This window comes from Erinaceus europaeus, chromosome 4 (assembly GCF_950295315.1).
Source record: "Erinaceus europaeus chromosome 4, mEriEur2.1, whole genome shotgun sequence".
NCBI lineage: Eukaryota > Metazoa > Chordata > Mammalia > Eulipotyphla > Erinaceidae > Erinaceus > Erinaceus europaeus.
The window spans coordinates 90,914,782-90,934,556 of record NC_080165.1 but is presented as its reverse complement, the minus strand read 5'-3'; the positions used below and the strand labels follow the sequence as shown (position 1 = coordinate 90,934,556).

The 19,775-nt window shown below is 39.3% G+C and overlaps 1 long non-coding RNA gene and 1 pseudogene across 1 annotated transcript; both read right to left on the bottom strand.

Annotated features, from left to right (window-relative positions):
• On the bottom strand, positions 1–16,085 carry LOC132538300 (uncharacterized). Its single transcript, XR_009549698.1, has 3 exons — positions 15,645–16,085; positions 3,608–3,671; positions 1–177 (listed from the first exon to the last, which is right to left on the bottom strand). It is a non-coding gene; the product is annotated as an uncharacterized LOC132538300 (long non-coding RNA).
• LOC103107717 (RWD domain-containing protein 1-like) lies at positions 167–1,053 on the bottom strand (annotated as a pseudogene).
• Positions 16,086–19,775: the final 3,690 nt, after the last annotated feature.

Below are 19,775 nucleotides of genomic sequence, written 5' to 3'. Positions count from 1 at the left end.
TGGGGTTCTATTTCTAGAACTAATAAGATTATGGGGTGGTGCTCTGATCCCTCCCGGTCACTGAGTACTATCTGTACAGAAAGCTGAATAATGAAATTATGTTCTTTGGTGTTTGATTTTTTTTTTTTTTGGATTTTACCTTGTATAAATAACTTCTCTGGGTTCCAGTTTCTTCATCTGTAAAACAGAATTGTAATACAAGTCTAAATGTGAGTTTTAAATGTAGGGAATCATTTAATTTGATTAGTATTCAATGAATGATGAGTGATGGCAAATGATTAATTCCTTTGGGTAGAGAGAAGGGTAGCAGATCCCAGAAGAGAAAGGAGGCTGAAAAGAACAAGAGGCCATCAGTTCTGTCAGCAGGATTGTAGTCAGGATCATCCTCATCATCCTCTAGCTCCAAGTCATCCGTTTCCTGGAACAAAGGCTCCTCTACTTCCACATTGTTTCCTGTGTCTTCCAAGAATTATATATCAGATGTGTCCAGATTATGGTCTATTTCCAACTGTTGTTTCCCACTTAATTTATTTTCCCCTGTTTGTTCTTCTTCTTTCATTTGTTTCTTTTTAATTTCCAAGAGTTTTGCATCAAATTTGACCTTCCAACTTAAGAAATTCTCAATTGTAACATGAGTGCCATGAAATAATTGCTTTTCAGCTTCTGCTTCTTTTTCTTTCTTTTCTTCTTCTCTTCTAGTTTTTATTTGATCTATTATTTCATTTAGTTTTTCTTGTACAGCTGTCACTAAAGTAAAGATCATCACCATACTAAGGTTTTCTTCTGCCTGTAATAATTTTAAAATGTCAGAAATATCACTGTCATCTAGATTTTCCTGGGAGAATATTTCATAAAGCAGGGCTTCATCTGGGTATTTTCCACTGTACATAAACTTGAGGGTAATATTGACAGTTTCATTATTTTTCTCCAGCCTCAGAGGTCACAGTAATGGTGAAGCTGGGTGGGTTTTCTGATAATACTGTAAAGGAGTCAGGGTAGATGGACTACAAGAGCCTCCAGTTCGTTATGATGCTCCTCGCCGTGATTTGTCATTGCAGCCCTTGCTCCTGCCCATGGATCTCTTGGAAACGTGGAACACGTTCTGCTGCAGATCTGGCCAAGAGAGGGACTTTGCAGAAGTGAGCCCCCACACCTATGGACATCTAATCTTTGACAAAGGGGCTCAGACTATTAAATGGGGAAAGCAGTCTCTTCTTCTTCTTCTAGCATTTGCCAGAGTCTCTTCAACAAATGGTGTTGGAAACAATGGGTTGAAACATGCAGAAGAATGAAACTGAACCACTGTATTTCACCAAATACAAAAGTAAATTCCAAGTGGATCAAGGACTTGGATGTTAGACCACAAACTATCAGATACTTAGAAGAAAATATTGGCAGAACTCTTTTCCGCATAAATTTTAAAGACATCTTCAATGAAACGAATCCAATTACAAAGAAGACTAAGGCAAGTATAAACCTATTGGACTACATCAAATTAAAAAGCTTCTTCACAGCAAAAGAAACCACTACCCAAACCAAGAGACCCCTCACAGAATGAGAGAAGATCTTTACATGCCACATATTAGACAAGAGGTTAATAACCAACATATATAAAGAGCTTGCCAAACTTAACAAAAAGACAATAACCCCATCCAAAAATGGGGGGAGGACATGGACAGAATATTCACCACAGAAGAGATCCAAAAGGCCAAGAAACACATGAAAAAATGCTCCAAGTCTTTGATTGTCAGAGAAATGCAAATAAAGACAACAACGATATACCACTTCACTCCTGTGAGACTGTCATACATCAGAAAAGGTAACAGCAGCAAATGCTGTCTGGAGAGGGTGTGTGGTCAAAGGAACCCTCCTACACTGCTGGTGGGAATGTAAATTGGTCCAACCTCTGTGGAGAACAGTCTGGAGAACTCTCAGAAGGCTAGACATGGACCTACCCTATGATCCTGCAATTCCTCTCTTGGGGATATATCCTAAGGAGTCCAACATATCCATCCAAAAAGATCTGTGTACACATATGTTCTTGGCAGCACAATTTGTAATAGCCAAAACCTGGAAGCAACCCAGGTGTCCAACAACCGATGAGTGGCTGAGCAAGTTGTGGTATATATACACAATGGAATACTACTCAGCTTTAAAAAATGGTGACTTCACTGTTTTCAGCCTATCTTGGATGGACCTTGAAAACATCATGTTGAGTGAAATAAGTCAGAAACAGAAGGATGAATATGGGATGATCTCACTCTCAGGCAGAAGTTGAAAAACAAGATCAGAAAAGAAAACACAAGTAGAACCTGAAATGGAATTGGCATATTGCACCAAAGTAAAAGACTCTGGGGTGGGTGGGTGAGGAAAATACAGGTCCAAGAAGGATTCAGAGGACCTAGTGGGGGTTGTATTGTTATATGGGAAACTGGGGAATGTTATGCAGGTACAAACCAATGTACTTACTGTTGAATGTAAAACATTAATTCCTCAATGAAAAAAAAAAAAGGGGGACTGCGGCGGTGGGGCGGGCGCAGGCGCAGAGTCCTCAGTTAGGAGCCCTAGAGGCTCTCAGCTGGGCCGGGCTGCCAAACTGACCCGCTCGGGCCTCTGCCTACTCCCCCATTTCTGTATTCGATTTTTTTTTTCTTTCTCGAGTTGAACCAATTTATATTCCTATAAGTAGTGTAGACGGTGCTGTTACCCTCCATATCCTTGCTGGTACATTTTTCTATCTTTTCTGAGATATGATATCCTCACAGATGTGAAGTAGTCTCTCCACCCATCACCTCACCACCACCCCCTTTCCATTATTGCTACCAGGGTTATTTCTGGGTCTCAATACTTGAAGACAAATTCAACCCTCTAGGCAGCCATGTTTTTCTCTTCTCCTTTCTTTCCCCCTTATTTACTTATTTAGACAGGGAAATTGAAAGGAAAAGAGGGATGGTGGAGCACCTGGCTGAGAGCACATGGTACAGTGCACAAGGACCCAGGTTCAAGCCCACAGTGAAAGCTTCACAAGTGATGAAGCAGGGTTGCAGGTGTTTCTCTGTCTCTCTCTATCTCCCCCCTTCCTTTCGATTTCTGGCTGTCTCTATCCAATAAATAAATAAAGACAATTTAAAAAGATTTATTTTTTTAAAAAAAATGGATAGACAGGGAGTGAGAAAAAGATAAGTGCATCACCGTTTCACAGCTCATGAAGCTTTCCCCATGCAGTTGGGGACTGGGGACTTGAACCTGAGCCCTTGTATATGATAATGTATACACTATCAGGTACACCACTGTCTGGCCTCCTAAAGTAGCACCCTATTGTCATTTTCACTTGCATTTCTCTAATAACCAGTGACTTTAAGTATTTTTTCTTTTTTAAAAAATTTTATTCCCTTTTTGTTGCCCTTTTTTATTGTTGTAGTTATTATTGCTATTGTTATTGATGTCATCATTGTTGGATAGGACAGAGAGAAATGGAGAGAGGAGGGGAAGAGAGAAAGGGAGAGAGAAAGATAGACACCTACAGATCTGCTTCACCACCTGTGAAGCGACCCCCTGCAGATGAGGAGCTGGGGGCTTGAACCGGGATCCGTACGCTGGTCCTTACGTTTTGCATGCCTGTTGGCCATCTGGATATCTTCTCTGGTGAAGATTCTGTTCATGTCCTCTCCCTTTTTATAAATAAATACAGTGATAAGATACAAAAAAATATTAAATGCTTGAATTTATGAAGAGACTTATTCCTATCTCTACATATAACAAATTTCCCTTTTCACAATGGACACTGCTTAGAATCAATTTTAACAATATATATACTTTAAAAATAAAATTAAACCATGAAGGCACTGGGTGGTGATGCACCTGGTTGAGTGCACATGTTACAATGCACAAAGACCCAGGTTCTGAGCCCTCAGTCCCCACCTGCAGGAGGAAACCTTTGTGAATGGTGGAGAAGGTTTGCAAGTGACTCTTTCTTTATCCTTCTGTACCCCCCCATCTCTGTCTGTCTCAATACAATAAATAAAGTTAATCAATGTTTTTTAAATTTAAAGTTGTGGTACATATAAACAATGGAATACTACGCAGCTATTAAGAACAATGAACCCTAGTTTATGGATATGTGTGAACATATGCACTATCACACGGGACCTGGTCTATATCTAGGTTTTGGGACTTTGTTAGGAAGTGAACCTCCTGGAATGGAATTAGAGAATACCATGAAAGGAAAGGTCTCCCCCGAGTAGTGAAGCTGAAGGGTTGTCATTCCACACCTGGAGTCTCTGGACACAGTCTGAAGTGAAGCATGCTCAGGTGGTACTCGTTGCCTTGATCGGCGGATGCAATATTATATGATATGAATTGAGAGAAGCAGGCAGGAAAGTGCGCCCCACCCTAAGGTCCAGGACTGGGGGAAATATAGGCTCTATAGTGGAAATGTGAGGTTCCTGCTATCTTAGGGTTCAAGAAGGTAATAGATAGTTATTGTTATAATCACATTATTTGGTAATTGGGTTAACTTTGAAAAATCCCTTTGTTAGGATTTGCTGTATAGTACCCAGTATGTTGTATATAGCTGTGCTACTGGTTGCTTCTGTTCTCCCTGGTCTAGGCTTTTGGGAGAGTCAGCATATCAAAGACTCAGCCTATATTAAAAAGACCTGAAAGCAAAAGTACGCAATAGTCTGCAGTGAGTACCCCCCAACACTTCATCTGCACTATTCCAGTCGTTAGGTCCATGACTGTTCAACAATTTGTTTGGCTTTGTATGTTAACTCTCTTTTCAGCCACCAGGTTCCAGATGCTAGCATGATGCTGACCAGACTTCCCTGGACAGACAACCCCACCAATGTGTCCTGGAGCTCCACTTGCCCAGAGCCCCAACCTACTAGGGAAAGAGAGAGGCAGGTTGGGAGTATGGATCGACCAGTCAATGCCTATGTCCAGTGGAGAAGCAATTACAGAAGCCAGACCTTCAACCTTCTGCATCCTACAATGACCTTGGGTCCATACTCCCATAGGGATAAAGAATATGAAAGCTATCAGGGGAGGAGATAGGATACGGAGATCCGGTGTTGGGAATTGTGTGGAGTTGTACCCCTCTTATCCTACAGTTTTGTTAATGTCTTTTTTTTAAATATTTATTTTATTTATTTATTCCCTTTTGTTGTCCTTGTTGTTTTATTGTTGTAGTTATTATTGTTGTTGTCGTTGTTGGATAGGACAGAGAGAAATGGAGAGAGGAGGGGAAGACAGAGAGGAGGAGAGAAAGATAGACACCTGCAGACCTGCTTCACCGCCTGTGAAGCGACTCCCCTGCAGGTGGGGAGCCGGGGTTCGAACCGGGACCCTTATGCCGGTCCTTGTGCTTTGCACCACCTGCGCTTAACCCTCTGCGCTACAGCCTGACTCCCCAATGTCTTCTTTTTTAAATAATTTTTTAAAAGTTTAAAAAAAGAACAATGAACCCACCTTCTCTGACCCATCTTGGATGGAGCTAGAAGAAACTATGTTAGGTGAGCTTAGTCAGAAAGATAAAGATGAGTATGGGATGATCCCACTTATCAACAAAATTGAGAAAGAATAACAGAAAGGGAAACTCAAAGCAGGATCTGACTAAATTTGGAGTAGGGCACCAAACTAAAAACCCTGGGTTGAGGGTGAGGGTGGATGTTCAGCTTCGGGGTGGGGGTTGGGGGAAGGGAAGGGAGATGGGATGGAACACAGTCTTTTGGTGGTGGGAATGGTGTTTATGTACACTTCTATTAATTTGTAGTCATATAAATCACTATTTAAGTAATATGAGAGGGGAAAAACTGAATGTCTCAAACTTTTTAAGCACAGACTGGGTCTTTTTAATACAGAGGTTGAATCTTTGATATGCTGACCTTCTTAAAAGATTAGTCCAGGGAGAACAGAAGCAACTGGTGGCATAGCTATATACAAATAATTGTCAAAGGACATAAAATATAGTGATAGTGTGCATGATACAGCAGATCCTAACAAAGAGATGTTTCAAAGCTAACCCAGCTGCCAAACAATGTGATTATAGCAATAAGTATCTATTGTCTTCTTAAACCCTAAGACAGCAGGAACCTCCCACTTCCTGTATAGAGCCTGGATTTCCCCCAGTCTTGGAACCTCTGCGGTGGGGCTCACTTTCTTGCATCATTTCTTAAGTCATACTAAATGATATTGCATCCACCAGTCCCAACCTAATCAATACAATGAGTACCACCTGAACATGCTTCACTTCAGACTGTGTCCAGAGACGTCAGGCATGGAATGTCAAAACTTCACCCTCATTACTCAGGTGAGAACTTTCCTTTCATGGTATTCTGTAATTCCATTCCAGGAGGTTCACTTCCTAACAAAGTCCCAAAACCTAGATATAGGCCAGGTCCCATGAGAGAGGGCATATGTTCACATGCATCCATGAATTAGGGCAAAATATATACCTGGAAGCAAAAATACACAATAGTCTGTAGTGAGTCAGTATCAAGTTCATAATGAAATAGTGTCTACTTATATTTAGATGCCCTGCTCACCTATTTCCTATTACAGTTCTCTCACTCACTCCAAAGCTAACCTTATTAAAGCAAGGACTGCAAAATCTGAATAAGAGTAAGAGACAGGCATATTTTAAAAATGACTCTTTAGTCACTATCAGGCCATCCCATCAGTTTGGGCCCTAATTGTGGAGTCCTGAGATTCCCAAACAGACTTGATGGGCCTAGACCTCGAATAAAGCCCTCTCTCCATTGTTAATGATCATTTCTATCAGGAACAACACAAAAGACCCCTTTTTGGGCCCCCATAGGATCTGACCCTCAACTTGGATCAACCATAGTAGAGAATGTTCCATCCTCTGAAGGGAGGATAGACAACATACTATATGCTACACCTGAGGAAGATAGGTTGATATTGGGGCAGCATGGAATGTTCCTACTCATGACCACAGAATGTGAGCTCAGATCTACAGGGATGCAGAGGTCACATATGCTCCTAAGCTGCTTATGGGCCCCAGATCATATCAATTCAATGGGGTTTACAGTCAATAATATTTATACCCCTTTTCTGTATTAGAAAGCTACTCTCTTCCCTGATCCAGCTTTCTGGTCCTTTTTCCAGCCATGACATCATCTCCACAGACAATAACTTGGATCCATCAGCATATCAACTGGCATATCAGATTTCAGGCTCAGGGGCAAAAAGAAAAAGGAAAAAAAAAAAAACAACTAGTATATCCACAGGCCCTTTGGAATTTAACTAAAATATGCCTACTAGTTATCTACAAAATGGAGGACCCCCCACCCCTGAACTCTTCATCTTCACTATTCCAGCCTTTAGGTCCATGACTGGTCAACATTTGTTTGGCTTTGTATGTTAACTCTCTTCTCAACCACCAGGTTCTAGATGCTCGCATGATGCTGACCAGACTTCCCTGGACAGACAACCCCACCAATGTGTCCTGGAGCATCGTTTCCCTAGAGCCCTTCCCCACTAGAGAAAGAGAGAGACAGGCTGGGAGTATGGATTGACCTGTCAATGCCCATGTCCAGTGGAGAAGCAATTACAGAAGCCAGACCTTCAGCCTTCTGCATCCCACAATGACCTTGGGTCCATACTCCCAGAGGGTTAAAGAATAGGAAAGCTATCAGGGGAGGGTATGGGACAGAGAGTTCTGGTGGTGGGAATTTTGCAAAGTTGTACCCCTGTTATCCTATGGTTTTGTCAATGTTTCCTTTTTATAAATAAAAAAAGAAATTGTTAAAAAATTATAATAAAATCCATAAACCATGAGGGGCCAGGTGGTGATACACCTGGCTGAGCACACACATTACAGTGCTGAAAGACTCAAAGTTATGGGCAGTGAAACAGTTCTGTAGTTGCTTCTGTCTCTCTTACTCTCTCTCTCTCCCTCTGTCTCTCTCCATTTATCTATTCCCCTTCCTTCTCAATTTCAGTTTATCGCTATCAAAAATAAATGTATAATTACCGCGCCCTTACTGATTGCATGACTAGAGCTCCAATAAAAAATAAATGACTAAACCATAAACAATATACATTTACATTACAGAGAACAAAAGTAACATTTTCTATTCAAAGTCTTTCCTCTACTATATATTCTGAAATTCTGAGATATATTGAAGTTTTAGAATGTCAGAAATGTAAATGCAAGATTGAAAATGTTTTAAGATTTTGTAAATGTATTTTGTAAAGCAAATGTATATTCCAATGAATATGTGAAAATGAGTAGCTTATGTTAAAATATTTCAAGTAGTAATGTCTTGATATTCAGATATTCAACTCGGGTGTTTATTGCCTAAATGGGAATAAAGTTAGGTTATAGATATATCAGCAAAATGCAATAATCTGAAGAACTTGCAAATCATACAAAACTAAAAAGGAAAGTTAAATTACACCAATTTAAATGAAATTTGACTTCAATGAAATAAAAAAATCTGTAAAAAATTCAAATAAAGTAAAAATGAAAATTTTGACATAGAAAGCAGATTGCTGATTTATTTAGAATTATATTTTCTATAGTGTGCTGCCATGTGTCTCTATTTAAGATAAAATATACATATCAAAATATGCAAAAGTAATGTCTAACTTTTAGACACTGATAATTTGAGATGAGAGATGAACAAAAGTATTTGCCAAATATGATTGCATCCGTGTTGCTAATTCATTTTAAACTATTTGAGTTATGGTTTCAAGTTTCATTAATTGTGGCTTTCATATATTGTGAAAATTAGCTGTCACTTCAGTGACTGTGACTTAGTGTTGAGTAGATGGTAAACATATTTTAGAATAGTAGCCAGATGTTCACAACTGAGCTTGTTTGCTTCACTTCCTCAGACACCAAATCAGACTCTGAGCAAAGACTACTTATAAAATATCACCTTCTACCAACTTTTTAATAATTCTCTTTGCTTTTAATCTGTCTTTTACTTTAGTCAATGGAAATCATAGAAATAAGGTTCTTTGTGGCTCTACATAATTCTTTCTAATCATTTGAACAAAAGGAAGGATTAGATACAATTACTGGACATTTATGTTATTGCAGCCAAAAGATCTTCAGCAAGCAGACAAATCTGCTAAGTAGATAATTTTGCAGCTTTAACTGTGCCTCTGAAGTAAGAGAAAATTAAAATAATAAGCTCTGTTATTTAATGTATGTAATAAAAGAGATTAAATAAACCAATGACTGCATGCATTTTTTTAATCCTTAGTCCGGCAGTCTGGAATTTTATCTCTGATAGTCTTGGCATGGTGTCTCTATTCTGCTTTGCCTTCTGGAACTGAGTTTCAGTACTATGGGTTCCTGGAGAATTTCAGAGAAAAAATAAGGATTTTCTCTTTATGAAAGTCAATATAGTAGCCTTACACATCAAATACACTTTGATGTATCCTTGGGTTTGAATACCTTTTTTTCTGGCTTGTAGTTCTCATGACCTGTTTATGATATAAAATGATTTTTGAGTTGCTCTTCAAAGATGCTGTGATGCTGGGGCCCTAGTCAGGGAGTCGTGCGATTTCCACACAAACATGATGGACCTAGCCTCCATTGTTACTGGTCATCTCTATCAGGAAAAACACAATAGACTCCTTTATAACCACCCCACCCCCCCCCGCATAGGACCTTGCCCTCAACATGGAAAAACTAGGGAGGATGAACAACATACTACTAACTATCTACAAAATAGAGACTCCCCAACTCTTCATATGAACTATTCCAGCCTTTAGGCTCATGGTTAGTCAACAATCTGTTTGGCTCTGTATGTTAACTCTTTTTTCAGCTACCAGGTTCCAGATGCTACCATTATGCCAACCAGACTTCTCTGGGCAAACAACTCCACCAATGTTTCCTGGAGCCCCACTTCCCCAGAGGCCCACCCCACTAGGGAATGAGAGAGACAGGCTGGGAGTATGGATAGACCTGGCCAACACCCATGTTCAGCAGGGAAGCAATTACAGAAGCCAGACCTTCCACCTTCTGTACCCCATAATGACTCTGGGTCCATGCTCCCAGAGGGATAAAAAATAGGAAAGCTATTAGGGGAGGGGATGGGATATGGAGTTCTGGTGTTGGCAATTTTGTGGAGTTGTACTCCTCTTATCCTATTGTTTTTGTCAGTGTTTCTTTCTTATAAATAAAAGTTCAATCCAGCTCATAAGCATTCAGCATGTATTTTAATGTGCGTGTGTGTGTGTGTGTGTGTGTGTGTGTGTGTGTGTGTGTACTGAAAACTGGATTAGAAGTCAACATCAAGGTAACTCAACCTGACCAAAAATTATAAATGGTTGTGAGATTTTATTTTTTTTCTCATGAAGCCTTAAAACAACTATAAAGATAAATAATTTAAAATTATGTTATTTTATAAGCAGAATTTATCAAAATAAAATTGAAAGTGGCAGGTATCAATAAAAATACCTTTTTATTTTATTTCCTTTACTGGGGATTAATGGTTTATAGTAAATAGTAAAATACAATAGTTTGTACATGTGTAACATTTTTCATTTTTCCACATAACAAGTCAATCCTCTCTGGGTCCTCCTCTTCCATCATGTCCCAGGATCTGAACCCGTACCCTACCCCAGAGTCTTTTACTTTGGTGCAATATAACAAATAAAAAACTTTTAATGTTAACACAATTCAGCTGCAATCTTGATTCTGCCTAGAATAGCTGTGTGTTGTGGGTATCGTCACTGTCTCCAAAATGTAGTGTCTTCATCTATAAAGTACAAGTAGGATATGTTCTTAAATAAAACATCCTAGTGTTCTAAAATTCATGTTACAGGGACTGGGCTACACAAATCAAGTAGAAGTACTGGAACTTGTTGTGGATTTTGTAGTTTAAAAGAGTTCTTTATGGAGAAAAATTTGGGAATTTGGATTTTCCAACTTTCCCAATAGTACAGTTTATTGTGGCTACATGACGCCATGGAATCAAACAAAAAAGACGGTGATGTGTATGCAGGAGTTTGTAACCCATCCACATTAAGAGAAGCAGAAAAAATAGTGGTTGCTATAGCAAGATAGAAAAGGTGAATGTGGTTTATCTCCTCTCCTCTCCTCGGTCAACTAGGAATGCCAAAGGAGACCACCAGGGACTGCAACAAGACAGGACTAGAAGGACTTCAAGAATCCAACAAATCACCCATGAGTGCAAATACTTGTGGCTCATGGACAGAGAGGAGGCTAGGGAGAGATTAAGTGGCTGGTAACAGTCCAGCAGTTTACCAGTTGAGACACCACCAGTCAATCAAGAGGACCTAACAATTATTAGGTCCAATGAGAAGCCATCTAAATACATGAAACATCTGCTGAAAGAGCTATAGCAATATATTAACAGCAACACAGTCATAGGAGGGAACTTCAATACCCCACTCTCTCAACTTGACAGATCATCCAGGCAGAAAATCAATAAAGACATGAGGGAGCTAAATGAGGAGATAGATAAAATAGAACTATTGGACATTTTCAGAGTCATTCACCCCAAGAAACTGGAATACACATTTTACTCAAGTCCACATGGGTCATTCTCAAGGATAAACCATATGTAAGGCCACAAAGATAGCATCAGCAAATTCAAGAGCACTGAAATCATCCCAAGCATCTTCTCAGACCACAGTGGAATTAAAATAACAATTAACAATCAACAAAAGATTAGTAATAGTCCCAAAAATGTGGAAGCTCAACAGTACACTCCTTAACAACTACTGGGTCAAAGAGGAAATCAAGGAAGAAATCAAAATGTTTGAAGAATTCAATGAAAATGAAGACACAAGCTATCAAAATATTTGGGACATAGCTAAGGCAGTGTTGAGAAGGAAGTTCATAGCCATACAAGCACACATTAGGAAACAAGAAAAAGCACAAATAAACAGCCTGATTGCACATCTTAAAGACCTAGAAGAAGAAGAACAAAGCAACCCTAACGCAACCAGGAAAACAAAAATAACTAAAGTTAGGGAGAAATAAACTTTGAGTATAAGAAAACCATACAAAAGATCAACGAAAGTAAATGTTGGTTATTCAAAAGAGTGAACAAAATCGACAAAATTTTAGCCAGACTCACAAAACAAAAAAGGGAGAAGACCCAAGTAAATCAGATTGTAAATGAAAGAGGAAATATCACAACAGACGCTGCAGAAATTCAACATATCATCTGAAACTTCTATGAACAACTATATGCCACCAAGCTAGAGAACCAGGAAGAAATGGATGATTTCCTAGATACCTATAAACTTCCAAAATTAAGTAAAGAGGAACTAGATAACATGAACAGGCCCATCACAGCTAGTGAAATTGAAACAGTTATCAAAAACTTTCCCAAGAATAAAAGTCCTGGACCAGATGGTTTTACAAATGAATTCTACAAAACCTTCAAGGAAGAGTTAATATCTCTACTTTTAAAAGTCTTCCAGAAGATTGAAGACAGTGGAATTCTCCATTCCAGCTTTTATGAAGCCAACATCACTTTGGTACCAAAAGCAAACAGGGACACAACCAAAAAAAGTAAACTACAGACCAATATCTCTGATGAACATAGATGCTAAAATATTAAACAAAGTTCTAGCCAACCAGATATAGCACTACATTAAAAAGATTGTTCATCATGACCAAGTGGGCTTTATCCCAGGACTGCAAGGTTGTTTTAACATAGGAAAATCAATCAACATGATCCACCACATCAATAAAAGCCAGCCCCAAAACTGCATGATCATAACAATAGATGCAGAGAAAGCCTTTGACAAAATCCAACATCCCTTTATGGTCAAAACACTACAAAAATGGGAATAGTTGGAAAATTCCTGAAGATAGTGGAATATATATATAGCAAACCTACAGGCAACATCATACTCAATGATGAAAAACTTCAAGCATTTCCCCTCAGATCAGGTATTAGACAGTGCTGCCCACTATCATCATTACTGTTCAAAATAGTGTTAGAAGTTCTTGCCATAGCAATCAGGGAGGAGCAAGGAATTAAAGGCATACAGATTGGAAGAGAAGAAGTCAAACTCATGCAGATGACATGATAGTATACAGAGAAAAACCTAAGGAATCCAGCAAGAAGTTTTTGGAAATCATCAGGTAATATAATAAGGTGTCAGATGACAAAGTTAACATTCAAAATCAGTGGCATTCCTCAATGCAAACACTAAATTAGAAGAAGTTGAAATCCGTAAATCAATTCCTTTTACTATAGCAACAAAAACACTAAAATATCTAGGCATAAACCTAACCAAAGAAATGAAAGATTGTATACTGAAAATTATGAGTCACTACTCAAGGAAACTGAAAAAGATACAAAGAAGTGGAAAGATATTCCATGTTCATGGGTTGGAAGAATTAACATCATCAAAATGAATATACTACCCAGAGCCATATACAAATTTAATGCTATCCCCATCAAGATTCCCACCACATTTTTAGGAGAATAGAACAAATGCTACAAATATTTATCTAGAACCAGAAAAGACCTCGAATTGCCAAAACAATCTTTAGAAGAAAGAACAGAACTGGAGGCAGCACACTCCGAGATCTCAAATTGTACTATAGGGCCATTGTCATCAAAACTGCTTGGTACCAGAACATGAATAGACACACTGACCAGTGGAATAGAATTGAGAGCCCGGAAATAAGCCCCCACACCTATGGATATCTCATCTTTGACAAAGGTGCCCAGACTATTAAATGAGGAAAGCAAAGTCTCTTCAACAAATGGTGTTGGAAAAAAATGGGTTGAAACATGCAGAAGAATGAAACTAAACCACTATATTTCACCAAATACAAAAGTAAATTCCAAGTGGATCAAGGACTTAGATGTTAGACCAGAAACTATCAGATACTTAGAGGAAAATATTGGCAGAACTCTTTTCCTCATCAATTTTAAAGACATCTTCAATGAAACGAATCCAATTACAAAGAAGACTGAGGCAAGTATAAACCTATGGAACTCCATACAATAAAAAAACTTCTGCACAACAAAAGAAACCACTACCCAAACCAAGAGACCCCTCACAGAATGGGCTAAGAAGATCTTTACATGCCATACATCAGACAAGAGGCTAATCACCAACATATATAAAGAGCTTGCCAAATTCAACAATAAGAAAACAACCCCATCCAAAAATCAGAAGAGGATATGGACAGAATATTTACCACAGAAGAGATCCAGAAGGCCAAGAAACACATGAAAAAATGCTCCAAGTCTTTGATTGTCAGAGAAATGCAAATAAAGACAACAATGAGTTACTACTTCACTCCTGTGAGAATGTCATACATTAGAAAAGGTAACAGCAGCAAATGCTGGAGAGGTTGTGGGGTCAAAGGAACCCTCCTGCACACTGGTGGGAATGTGAATTGGTCCAACCTCTGTGGAGAACAGTCTGGAGAATTCTCAGAATGCTAGAAATTGACCTACCCTATGATCCTGCAATTCCTATCTTGGGGTTATATCCTAAGGAACCCAACACACCCATCCAAAAAGATCTGTTTACACATATGTCCTTAGCAGCACAATTTGCAATAGCCAAAACCTAGAAGCAACCCAGATGTCCAACAAGAGATGAGTGTCTGATCAAGTTGTGGTATATATACACAATGGAATACTACTCAGCTATTAAAAATGGTGACTTCACTGTTTTCTGATGATCTTGGATGGACTTTGAAAAATCCATGTTAAGTGAAATAAGTCAGAAACAGAAGGATGTATATGGGATGATCTCACTCTCAGGCAGAAGTTGAAAGACAAGATCAGAAGAGGAAACACAAGTAGAACCTAAACTGAAATTGGCATATTGCACCAAAGTAAAAGACTATGGGGTGGGTGGGTGGGGAGAATACAAGTCCAAGAAGGATGACAGAAGACCTAGTGGTGGTTGTATTGTTATATGGAAAACTGGGAAATGTTAAGCATGTACAGACTATTGTATTTACTGTTGAATGTAAAACATTAATTCCCCAATAAAGAAATTTTTTTTTTAAAGTGAGATGTGATTGGCTAGTGTGATGTTGCTCTGAGGCTGATGGAGATGGAAGATATTGTGAAGATCAACCTTTGGACAGAGTGATCTCTTCAGTCATGCCGCAACAGAGAAGAGGAAGCTGGGATGCTCTCTGCATCACCCCCCACTTCACCCTTGTGCCGAACTCACCCTGCCATGGACTTTGAACACAAAGCTGAAGTTGAACTACAGAAAAAAAAAAAAAAAGAAATAAAAAAAGATGTTTTGTAAATAGGAAGAAAGCCATATAGAATGTCATTGTTTGAATTTTTTGTATACTTGCTTCTTCATGAAATTAAGAATCATTGAAGCAGTTAGGAAACTGACGGATGTGGTAAAAAGTTGAAGGTAGCATTACTGTAAGAGCCCTTCATAGGTTTCTTTTCTTTTTTTTTTTCCTTTTCTTTTTTTTTTTTTTAACCAGAATACTGCTCAGCTCTAGCTTAATGGTGGTATAGGGAACTGAAACTGGGGCTTCAGATCCTCAGGTATGAGAATCACTTTGCTTAAGTACTATGCTGTCTACCTCCACCCCTTCAAAGGTTTCTGTCTCATATGAAACCCTCCTTACCTACTGTCATCTGAGGTATAAATTTTCATTAATTTCCCCAAAATTCTCTCACCAGTAAAATCCTCAATGTGATGCTGGTTCCTAGCCATGGCCGGTGCGCCGCTATATTCCATCGCTGGGGAGCCAGAGACGACCCGAACTGCCCCTGCGGCTACAGACAGACTATGACCCACATAGTCAACGACTGCCACCTCTCCAGATTCAAAGGAGGTCTCGAAACTTTACATCAGGCTCAACCTGACGCTGTTGACTGGCTACGGAAGAAGGGCAAACGCTAGAAGAAGAAGAAGCTAGACTAAAAAAAAAAAAAAAAAGTTTTTCTCAGTGGTACCTCTAGAGGGAAGCACTGAACAGAGTTTCACAGAAAACCTCTCTTCTGCTGTGAAATGCTTGGTTATCTTCACAGATAACTTGTTTAATCTCCCTTTACTTGTTACATCCTCACTAGAATGTCAGCAGCCTGAGAACAGTGACCTGCTTTTCTTTCTCTCCCTTCTCCCTTCTTTTTTCTCTCCCCTTCTCTCCCTCCCTCACTTTCCCCTTCCTTATTTCCTTCTCCCTTTTTTGTGTGCTACAAGGAACTCAGGCATAAGTGAGTACACCAATCCCAGCTCATTATTTATTTCAGAGAAAGGGAAGGAGAAAGAGGGAAAGAAACAGAGAGATGGAGAAACATCACTATAGCACTTCTCTACCTTCCATGGAGCTCTGCTTAGTGCTATGATGCTCCCATGGAGTGCCAAGGTTAAGACCTGAGGCTTTGTGTTCTTCCTGGCAAGCTTTCTCCAGGCCCCTTTATACTTTACCCACATATCCTCAGGGTCTTTTTTATTTTATTTTATTTTATTAGTGATTTAAGATCGATTTACAAAATTGCAAGATAATAGGGGTATAATTCCATAAAGTGCCCATCACCAGAGTTCTGTGTCCCCTCCCCTCCCCTGGAAACTGCAGTTGTTCTTCCAAGGTCATAGATAGGGGCTCATTTTATAACTACCTATAGTGTGTGTGTGTGTGTGTGTGTGTGTGTGTGTGTGTGTGTGTGTACACATATCCCCATTTTTCCCCAGTGATCCTGCGTTCACTCCCTTTCTAGTTTACCCCTACACCTATTACTACTTCCACGTGTCTTTGCTTTGTACTTCTTCTCCCTCAGATAAGAGAAACAGTGCTTGGCTTCAGCTGGTGTTTTCCAGATTCTTTTTCCTTTCATTGGTGGCATAAAGAAAAGATTCCTGGTGAAAAATGCTGCAAGTCCTGATGGAATGGGGATACCGAATCCTCTGGTTTATTTCCCCTATTATTTACCTCTCTGGAAGTTTGGACCAAAATTCTTTTTGAGGTGCAGAAGGTGAGAGGTCTGGATTCTAAAATTGTTTCTCTGTTGAGGATGGACCTTGGCAGGTTGATCCCTACCCCCGGCCTGTTTTTATCTTTGTCTAGTGGGGTAGGGCTCTAGGGAAGAAACATTCCAGGATGCATTGGTGAGGTCTTCTGCCCAAGGAAGTTAGGATGAAATCATAGTAGTATTTGCAAAGGTAGTAAGATGGAAAGCAGGACAAAGTATTTCATAGATAGGAACCATAAAGTAGGAACAGAGCAGAAACTATATATTATCTCCATGTATACACACATCTGAGCTGAATATTTGATTTTCACTTGAGTTCTATTTGCTTATTTGTGTGCATATATGAATTATATCCTGTTTCTATTACCACAGTTGCATAGTATGGGAAGTGCTATTATTGTATCTATAAGATTGACTTAGTTTTAGGTATTTTCCCCTCCATAAGCTCAGCTCTGGCTTCTGCTGACACCAGGGAATGAATCTGGGAACAACTATAATACATTTATATTCTTAAAATATAAGCAACTATTTCATAATATCTCATATTCAGTATTCATGATTCACATTGTTTCATAAATGTCTAAATGGGATATAATAGGCTACTGTTATCAAATCTATATAGATACTACACTATGATTTGTTGCTTAAAGTCATTTTAATTTTATGCTCTATGATAAAGAAAATACTAATAATGTGTTAGGTCAAAATTGTTCACTTCTTAATAACTGGAAAAAAATTAAAGCAAAGTACAATACCATAACTCTCTCTGACACTCATCTGTTATTGGACACCTAGGTTGCTTCTAGGTTTTGGCTCTTACAAATTATGCTGCTATGAACATAGGGGTATATAGATCTCTTTGGATGGGTGTGTTTGGTTCCTTAGGATATATCCCCAGGAGTGGAATTGCTAGCTCATAGGGTAGGTCCATTTCTAGTCCTCTGAGAATGCTCCAGACTATTTTCCACAGGGGTTGGACCAACTTACATTCCTACCAATGCAGAAGAGTTTCTTTACCCACTGCAACCCCACCAACATTTGTCGTTTTTGTCTATTGGAGTAATTGTTTGCCACACTAGCTAGGAGACATTTCCTCCAGTATAGTGGGAACTACACTCAAATCTATATCATACAAATGGCAAAGGAGGCATACTATTTAGGCAAGCTATCTTGCCAAATTCCCTTAATATCTTTCTTGGTCTAAATAGTCTACCTTGGAAAATTGCATCAGTAATTCTGTTTCTCCATTGGGAAATTTCTGCTTGTCTGTTGGGTAATATATGATTATCTGAGCAGGCTAATGCTTTTGAGTGGATGGGAAGGATGGGCATGTGGGTATTAGTGGAGGGATGGGCAAGATTAGAGAGCTACTATTTATTGACTTCCTCCTAATGACTCTGACCCAGTGATAGTCCCTTCTTTAATCCTTTTAACAGTCTCCTTTCTTGCCTTCCCCCAGAGCTAGTTGTTATTACTTTCATATTTTTAATTTATATAATTTTTATTTGTAAAATGGAAATATTGACAAGACCATAGGATAAGAAGGGTATAATTCTATGCCATTCCCACCACCAGAACTCGGTATCCTATCCTCTCCCTTGATATCTTTCCTATTCTTTATCCCTCTGGGAATATGGACCAAGGGTCATTATGGGGAGCAGAAAGTGGAAGTTCTGGTTTCTGTAGTTGCTTCCCCGCTGAACATGGGTGTTGACAGATCAATCCATGCTCCCAGCCTGTCTCTCTCTTCCCCTAGTGGGGCAGGGGTCTAGGGAGGCCCAGGGGTCTAGGGAGGCCAGGCTCCAGGACATACTAGTAGGGTTGTCTGCCCAGGGATGTCAGATAGGTATCATGGTAACATTTGGAACCTGGTGGCTGAAAAAGAGTTAAGATATAAAGCAGAACAAATTGTTGACTAATCATGAACCTAAAGGCAAGAATATTGCAGATGAAGATTTAGAATCTCTGTTTTGGAAAAAGCTAGTGGGTGTATTTTAGATCTATTCCAAGGAGCCTATGACTTTACTAGTTGTTTTTTTTTTATTTTTTATTTATAAAAAAGAAACATTGACAAAACCATAGGATAAGAAGGGTACAACTTCACACAATTCCCACCACCAGACCTCTGTATCACATCCCCTCCCCTGATAGCAATTCCCAATACCAGAACTCCATATTCCATCCCCTTCCCTGATAGCTTTCCTATTCTTTAACCCTCTGGTAATATGGACCCAAGGTCATTGAGGGATGCAGAAGGTTGAAGGTCTGGCTTCTGTAATTGCTTCCCCGCTGAACATGGGCATTGACAGGTCAATCCATACTCCCAGCCTATCTCTCTCTTTCCCTAGTGGGGAAGGGCTCTGGGGAAGCAGAACTCCAAGGCACATTAGTGGGGTTGTCTGTCCAGGGAAGTCTGGTCGCATCCTGCTAGCATCTGGAACCTGGTAGCTGAAAAGAGAGTTAACATACAAAGCCAAACAAGTTGTTAAACAATCATGGACCTAAAGGCTGGAATAGTGCAGATGAAGTGCTAGAGGTGGTCCTCCATTTTGTAGATAGCTAGTAGGCATATTTTAGTTATATTTCAAATGGCCTGTAGCTATACTAGTATTTTTGTGTGTGTGTTTGTTTTTGCCTGAGCCTGAAATCTGATATGAAGGAGAATCCAAGTTATTGTCTGGGGAGATGATGTCATGGCTGGGAAAAGGACCAGAAAGCTGGATTAGGGAAGAGAGTTGCTCCCTAATATGGGGAAGGGGAATAAATATTGTTAACTATAACTTTCATTTTTTTAAACTAGTGAAATGGAAAATAGGTTGATAAATGATGTAGCTG